This window comes from Tupaia chinensis, unplaced genomic scaffold (genome assembly GCF_000334495.1).
Source record: "Tupaia chinensis unplaced genomic scaffold, TupChi_1.0 Scaffold000644_1, whole genome shotgun sequence".
In the NCBI taxonomy this organism is placed as follows: domain Eukaryota; kingdom Metazoa; phylum Chordata; class Mammalia; order Scandentia; family Tupaiidae; genus Tupaia; species Tupaia belangeri.
The window spans coordinates 3,973,736-3,980,950 of record NW_006160165.1 but is presented as its reverse complement, the minus strand read 5'-3'; the positions used below and the strand labels follow the sequence as shown (position 1 = coordinate 3,980,950).

Here is a 7,215-nt window from a genome sequence, read left to right as displayed (position 1 = left end):
GCAGACACTGCCCACCGCACTGCGTATCCCTGAGTAGTGCATACTGCAAAAGGCACTCGGACACCAGCAGTGATTGAGCAAGGACCATGTGCCAGAAGCTGCCGTTTTAAGTCTGCGTGCACGCCATTGTCCCTTCATTATTACAGCCACCTTAGGATTTGGTATCTGCAGATTACAAGGAAGCAAGGACTCAGTATACGGCACGGTTGCCTGAGGTTACATGATACAGTCGGTCACAGCTGAGCTCTTACCGTTGTAAGATACACCATGATTTTATGTGCTCTTGCAAAAATGGAGCCCAGTGACAGCATAAAATGCCACAAATTGAAAGCCGTATTTGGAGATACCAGCATGCAAAACAGGTGCATTTTATACTCAGTGATCTACGACAGTTAGTAGGTGTTTAGAGTGGTCACTTGAACCCCATCCCCCCCTCAACATGTTCATGTCCAAAGCAAGGAGATTAAATTACGAACATTGGATGGATGATATCCCTAAATAACATGATTCTGAGGTAAGTAAAGGGTGAAACTGAGAATGGGGGCGGGCTTAGTAAGGGAAGTCCTATTTCAGAGATTCCTCACTAACTTTAGGACCAATGATTGAACTAGAGAAAGCCAAGGTGTGGCTTGCCCTATAGCTCAGAGGTTCAGAGCCATGCACTGGGATCTGAGTCCACGTGGTTGGCTGCAGTTGGAATCTGCCTGGACAAACACGCTGGGAGCATATACTTGATTGCCCAAGATCCTGACTGGAAGGAGGGTGGAGGAAAAGGATTGGGGTGTGAGCACGCTCCATCGGGAAGTGCTTTTTCTCTCTTTCTCTGGCAAGTGCATGCACTTTCTGGCAATAATAATAATTTTAAAAATTTTAAAATAGAAAGAAACAGCAGAAGAAATCCAGGGAGACAAACAATGAGAAGTGGAGAGGGGAAGGGCTGAATTTGAAAATGGCAATGTGGGGGCTGGGAGCCTATGAGAGACAAGGGGAGATTTTTTATTTACTTTTAATGAGAGCGACTTAAGGGTACTTCAGTAGAGATGGAAAGGACCATAGAGTGAGGAAGAAGTTGAGTACACAAGATGAAGAGTTGGCCACCATAGGCCAACATTAGAAGTAGGTTAGATGGTATGGGATCCACCCCATGGGAAAGCCACTGCTCAGATGAGCCGGAGTTCTTCATGCAGCCAGAGCAATGAGGAGAATGTGTCCAATGCTTGCGATGGTCATTATTGACAAGCAGAAAGTTGTGACTGTCCCTGAAGGTGCCCTGGGAGGGAGGGATGGCATTGACGTGGCCTGTAGCACCTGTGCAGTCCAAGAGCCTGGGCTTTAGGGACCGATGGGGAGGCCATGGCCCTGCTACAAAGAACCAGGGGTCAAAGTTCTGAGTTGAGGTGATCAGGGTCATGAAAGGAACTTGAGCTTTTGACCTAGTCTTCACTTTCATTACCCCCTTAAAAATCCACCAAAATACAGCATTCATTTTCTCTCCTTCCACTCCAACTCTGAGCACCAGCTTCCCCATGTGTGTGGGTTCTTCAACCCCAAGTCTCTGCTCCATGACTGAGACTTGCTTGTTTGGGCCACTTGGAGGTAAACACAGACCTGTCTGAGCTCCCTCATATAGGAAGAATCAGTTCTTGATTATTTCCCCCATGTCTCCATAATTTCTCATCTTGAATTATAATGGTCTCTGGTTCCACTTTGCCTCCTCATGTGATTATAAGGCCATGGCTCTGGGGCCATCTTTCTTTTCACTCTTGTGTCCTCTGTGTCACTGTAGCATAACGTGGCACTCTGGGTCTCCAAATGACCATGCTAAGTGCCCAGTTCGGGTGTCAGGGGAAAAGGAGAGAGATTATCAACAGCGGTTGTTCGATTTTGAATGGAAACCCAGAAGACAGGTGATCGCCACCACCAGCAGAGCCGGGGTGATGGCTAAGTGGGGAAGGTAGTGCGTGTCCTCTTTGCTTACTTGAGTTTGGGAGGACTGATGGTAAGCTGGAAGCTGGAAGTCTGACACTGCAATGGGCTGAGGGCAAGGAGACCTGTCCCTAGTACAGAGCCACACTGCATACCTGCGGGTCCAGAGGAGGCCTGGCTAACCCCTCTACCTCTTCCAGTCTGATTGCCCCCACCCTTCCAAAGGAGATGCTGAGGGGGTTAAGGAAACCAAGTCTTTCTCTCACAGGTAGTAATGAAAAGGAAATGGGATGAGTTCTGTAAAAAGCGTTTTAGGAGGTCTTCAGAAGACTATTCATATGTCGTGGTTATTATGAAATATCCATGAAGTATTTCCTTTGAGGAACAGAATGAGCTCTGAAGTTAGATGCCACTGTAGTACCCACCTCAGAGGTCAGTGCGGGTTATAAATTAATGCATGTAAATCCGTTAAGACAGAATCTGATGAGGGACTTGAAGAGACTCAGTATGTGAGAAAACCTCCCTACGGTGTGCTTTGCTATTCCACAGGGATCTGGGGAGGAAGAGTGCACACTACAGTGGTGTGTAAAGTCTTGATTACCTAAGACTAGGAACGAGATCTATTGGAGAAATGTCCTGAGTTGGGTATTTGAGGAGCAGCAGGATCTTACCAGGTGATGCATTTTCTTAGAGTGAGTGCATATCATAGCCCAAAGCACCCATTCTCTTCTCTGGCTCAGGGAACTAGGGCCTTGTTTCTTTTCTCTGCAGGTTAAGGAAGTTTTCCTAATCTATGAAACATTAGGCCTGGTGTGTGGCTGATATGTTCTGTGCTATGGTGTACATTATTCAGCCAGGAGGGTCAAGAGGGAAATTCCAGATAAAGAGATTTGCTTCCTGATTCTGACTCTGTGCTCCAAAACTGGCTTATTATGCAATAGATAGATTGTGAGGGACCCTTGCAGGGCTACTGATGAGTGAGCACAGGAGGACCCCTGGAGAGGAGGTTCTGAAACAGATGGCTCAATGCCAGGCTCCGGCCAGCCCGACCCCACGCTCCCAGCACACGGTGAGTCTCCAGGTGCTCTCGCTAGTGACGAGAAGATCTAGCAACGGAGCAACGAAGATGGCCTGGGAGCAGGACTCCCGGGAGCGCTTGCCTTCACACAGGGGAAAGGGAAAGCGCTCACTGCCCGGCTCCGTGTGGCCTTGGGCTGGGTGAGTGGGTGAGTCCCCAGTGGCCAAGTGCACAGCATGGGCTCTACCACCTGCCATCCACTGTGCGTTAGAGAGACTGCAGATTTCGCTTGGCTTCAGCAAGCTGTGCCCTTTCAAATTCACTGTTTCTCGCAGCCATTCTGTTGTGAGCAGGAGATAAAACAAATAGTAACCTTCGTTTCCTTTCATCCAAGGATCAATGTTTAAAAAAAGCAAAACAAAGCATCTCTAGGCAACCAGTTCAAAAAAAACCAAACAAACAAACAAACAAAAAAACAAGAAAAATAAAAGAGAGAGAGAGAGAAGATTCCCCTGCTAGCAAAACATATGCCTAGAACACGTTCCGTGCTTACAGGAGACATGTGTGCTGTTTTGCTCTATGATTCAACACATCCTTCTGTGATGCGCCTCCCTTGAATATGTTGTTAATTGCTTCAAATTCACCAGACTAGGAAAGCCAGCTGCCTTCCTTAATGTGTTGGTTATTTTTATATGTCAACTTGGCTCAGTCACAGGACCCAGATATTTGGTCAAACATTATTCTAGATGTGTCTGTGAACATTTTTTTTTTATTTACATTAAATCTAGTTCTAATTTTTAAATTTAAATCAGTAGTGTTTGAGTAAATCCCACGACTCTTTCTTATGTGGGTGAGCCTCATCCAATCAGTTGAAGACTTGATAGAAAAAAGAGGGACTTCCCCAGAGGAAGAGGGAATTCTGCCAATAGACAAGATCGTCTTTAGATCCAAGCTACAACATCAACAAGTCCTGGGCTCTAGCCTGCTGGCCCACCCTGCAAACTGTGGACCGACTGCCAGTCTCTACAATCAGATGAGCCAATCCTTAAAATAAGTCTGTCTATACACACACGCATCACTTCAAGACAGGGATGCTCTCTGAGAAATACGAGTCTGTCATTCAGACATCGTCAAGTGCACTTAGCAGACTAGATGGTACCGCCTGCCGCTCGGCCAGGCCATGCGGTGGAGCCTCTGCTTCTAGGCTACAAACCTGTACAGCAGGTCCTGCCCTGAACACGGTGGACACTGCAACGCCGGGGAGTATCTGTGTATCTAAGCACACAGAAAAAGCACAGCGACGACAGCGTCAGAGAGAAAACGGAGCATCTGGAGGGGCATGATGGGAGCTTGCAGGACGACCGTGGCTCTGGGTGAGTCAGTGCGCGAGGAGTGAGCGGGAAGGCCTTGGGCGTCGTCGCACCCCACTGTAGATTTTATCAACACGGCACACTTAGGCCACACTAAAACTATAAATTTCTTTAATAATAAATTAACCTTAACTCACGGTAACTTATTTACTTCACAAACTTCTATTTTTTTTTCTTTTTCACATTTTTAAGCTCTTTTGTAATAACACTTACTTTGAAACACACATTGTACAGGTGTACAAAAATATTTCCTTTCTTTATATCGTTATTCTATCAAATTTATTCTACTTTAAAACATATTTGTTTATTTTTAACTTTTAAACCTTTTGTTGTAAACAAAGACGCAGACACACAGAGTGGCGCGTAGGAGGTCAGGGCCATGCCCATCACTGCCTCCAGCTCCACGCGGTGTCCCCCGGAAGGGCCGCGATGAACAGAATGATGGCAAAGGAACCAAGCCCAGACGAAGGACTCACTGCCCAGCTGTGTGGGGCGTGCCTGAGCGACCACCCTGCTTCTGCTGTTTCCTCAGATCTCGAGGTGCCATATCTCCATTGCCCGCAGCTTGCTGATAGTCTTACGTTCTTCTCCTCCAAGGGGCCTCTTTCTGCTTCATTTCTTAGTTTCAATTTATTTACAGCTTGCTTTTTAATTTGTCCTGACCTCTCCTTCCTTCCCTATGCAGGGACTCTCCTGGCCAGGCAGAACCACAGTGCTTTTTCAGGGCGTGAGCCTTCACTGGAACACGGCTTTCCTGCGGCGGTCTATGCAGAGCTCCCTCCAGACGCGGAGGCTGGACAGGAGGTGTCCGGGCTCTGCCAGAGAGAGGTGGGGGCTGCCTGGGGATGGATGCATTTGGTTCTTTATCAACACCCCTTCCTCTCTTACTGTTCCCACAAAACCTGCCTCGAAAGATTCCTTTAACAAAAAGACAAACATCTCACTTTCTTCTGTAACTTTTCCATGGGACTTGTGTTCATTTAGGTTTCTCTTGCAAGGCCAAGCCATGATTTAAAAGTTCCGTGGATCTATTAGATCCTGCTCTGTATATTTCATATCGCTTCCTTCTAGGTGGGCTGGGGACTGCTCTCAGGCCTCCCGTGTGTCCTGCTGGTTTCTTGCTAAACTTCATATTCCGCCGTGTGTGCATGCATGTGTGTGTTTGTGTGTGTGTGTGTGTGCATGTGTGTGCGCTCATGTATGTGTGTGCATGTGTGTCTGTGCACGCGTGTGTCTTGAGTCTCACACACTGGGATATGAGAATAAAACTCTTCCATCAAAGGATTATGGAAGGCAAACTAACTAGGTCTCTCTCTCTCTCTAAAATAATTGTTGTTTTAGGCATTACGAGAAGTAAAGGATATTAGTTTTCATTAGGAAAAAATATGCTCATGTTCCCAACTACAAGCTGAGGGTTTCTAAACCATGCGCAGAAGGCCAGGAAGCCCCTCAGGTTTGATGCTCAGGACCCCTGCTCCTTTGAGACAAGCAGCGCTGGATTTACAGCTCTACAGCTGTTCCAGTAAGTTCTATCTTCCCATTAACCCCTGGCAGTCACCATGACTTCTTGATACCAGTTAATTAACAAACGCGGGTGTGCCTCCAGAGGGGCTGCTGGTGTCTTTGGTGTGGCCGGTCTGCTAAAATGAAGCGCAGGTCCCTCCTTTGTTCTTCCCAGCGCTTTTCTTGTGGACTCACCACACTTTGAATCTCAAATGAGCTGCCTAATTAATCTCCACCACGCTCCTGCGGGATGGGACGGCTTGTCCATTATCTTCATTTTGCAGATAGTAACAATTTATAGGACGTGGCTGAGGTCACAGGAAAGTTAGCATCAGAGCCAGCATAAAATTCCAAGTGCCTAAACCCCTTCTTATCCCATTCCCCAGACGACATCACTTGGTCCTCCTGGTATAACATGAGCAAGTGCAGTAGGACCTTCTTACATAGGAATGAGCAACTGTTGGCTCATGTGGCCTGGCTGCTAAGGAGGCTCGTGAAATGCACAGCAAGGAAAGGTACCAAGCAGGTGTATTCGGGAACGTATCTTGCAGTGGCTTTTAGGCCCCGTTTATGTATTTGGCCTCAAGAAAGGAATGCCATTTACGCAAACCTGGAGCTCTTCCCTGTACCAGGACTAGAGAACATGCCATGCCATGGGTTCTTGCCCATCATGTGTGGGTAAACATTTTGAACCCCATGTATGTGGTGAAGATCGCAAAGGAGATTACCTGCGCATGTGCTCTCTTCATACAACTCAGTCTGATCTCTTCCTCAGTGTAGTTAACAGTCACGTTACGTCAACAGGTGTCTTCTCCAGGTCATAGTCGGAAACAACTCGAGAACACTGCAGTATTGAAGTACGGGTCTGCAATTTTAAGAACAAGGTGTCATACAGGAGAGGACACAACCAACTGCATTCATTCAAGTCAGCAAGCACTCAGGGAACACTTTCAATGACAAAACCTGCAGGGCTGTGAGTGGGACTGTCTGCAAGTGACCTTCCCAGAGTGACTGCAAGGTGACTCCCCTGTGTTCTTATGGGAAAAATCAGGTGGAAGACGATGGCCTCATAATGCCCTCCAGCTCACGCGTTCAGGAGCACTGGATACTCCAGATAATGTTTTCCTTATTTATGATGTCAATCCAGGCTGACTCCTAGGGCTAGCTCCCATCCCTCTTTGTTAACAAGTAAACAAGTTCTGATGAAGGGAATTAACTAGTGAGTAATTAGATGTGTTTTGTGCAAGTCACCACAATGGCATCCCTTTGGTGCTGGGAGAGTTCTTTGATAATGCAAGCGCATTCTTTGAATTCCAGATTCCGGCTTGTCTCTAGGTGGCAAAGTGAGGGGAGTATGCTTTGCCAAACGGAGCTGATAGGAGGCTTGTCTGGCCTTTA

At 47.1% G+C, this 7,215-nt stretch overlaps 1 long non-coding RNA gene across 1 annotated transcript; it reads right to left on the bottom strand.

The window, feature by feature from the left end:
* Positions 1-4,598: 4,598 nt before the first annotated feature.
* On the bottom strand, positions 4,599-6,978 carry LOC106736105 (uncharacterized). The gene is made up of 3 exons (XR_001371221.2): positions 6,781-6,978; positions 6,546-6,682; positions 4,599-6,125 (listed from the first exon to the last, which is right to left on the bottom strand). It is a non-coding gene; the product is annotated as an uncharacterized LOC106736105 (long non-coding RNA).
* Between the last annotated feature and the right edge of the window lie 237 nt (positions 6,979-7,215).